Source organism: Ambystoma mexicanum, chromosome 5p, assembly GCF_040938575.1.
Source record: "Ambystoma mexicanum isolate Mex_15411 chromosome 5p, UKY_AmexF1_1, whole genome shotgun sequence".
NCBI classification, from domain to species: Eukaryota; Metazoa; Chordata; class Amphibia; order Caudata; family Ambystomatidae; genus Ambystoma; species Ambystoma mexicanum.
Genome location: NC_090930.1, coordinates 225,949,791 through 225,950,823, shown reverse-complemented (window position 1 = coordinate 225,950,823; position 1,033 = coordinate 225,949,791).

Genomic DNA, 1,033 nt, shown 5'->3' with positions numbered 1-1,033 from the left:
TGTGAACAATGCAAAGGGTTTTGCATTTGATCCTTGCAGCCACTGGGATCCAATGGAGAGATTTCAGTGCTGGAGAGATACGAACCCTGGGCCTTAGACCTAGGACAAGTATTGCAGTCCTGTTCTGGATGAGTTGCAGAGGATGGAGAGGAGAGACAGGCAGATTTAAGAAGAGGCTGTTACAGTAATGAAGCCAAGAGAACCAGAGCTCTAGAGACAGTGAGCTTCTGGGGGAAGGTGAGGAAAGGAAGAGTACCTCTGAGGAGGTGCAGTTGGTAGTTTGACTTTTTAGATACGTCAGAGATGTCAGGTGAGAAGTAGAGTGTGGAGTCGAAAATAACCCAAGGCTCTTAGCCTCCCAAAAGGAAGAGGGAGGAGGACCAAGGGAGGCCAGCTAGAGAGTGACGGGAAAGATGGGTGCAGGTGTACCAATGAGGAGGATCTCTATCTATCTGGCATTCAGGCAGAGATTGTTGGTGGCGCACCACTCTTGGATTGCAGAGAGACAATCCGGGATGAGAGAAGGGGCGGAGGAGGCAGTGGGGAGCTTAAAAGTGAGATGGGTGTCATCCGCATAGCATTGGAAGTTGGGGCAGAGAGCAGTAATGTAGTGGGCGAGAGGTGCCATATATTGGTTGAACAACCAGGGAGAAAGGTTGACCCTGGGGAACACTGCAGGTGGAGAGAGAGAGAGAGGAGAGAAAGGACCTAAGTTGGGCCTGGGAGGATCGGTAAGAGCGGAAAGAAGTTAACCAGGCCAGGGCCTGATCAGTGATACCCAGATTTTCACGGAGCCAGTTGAGCAGGATGGCATGGTTAACCGTGTCAAATGCAGGGGAGAGTTCAAGTAGGATGAGGACAGAGGGGTGATTAGCACCAATGTTAGAGAGCATGTCTTCATGGATGTTCAGGAGAGCAGTTCTCATGCTTCTGGCTGCTCTGAACCAAAGAACCCGAGAACCTTAGTTGGTGCTGTGTCATGTATAAGAGCCTGAGAACGTTGGTGCATGATTTTGCCTTAGGAACATACCTG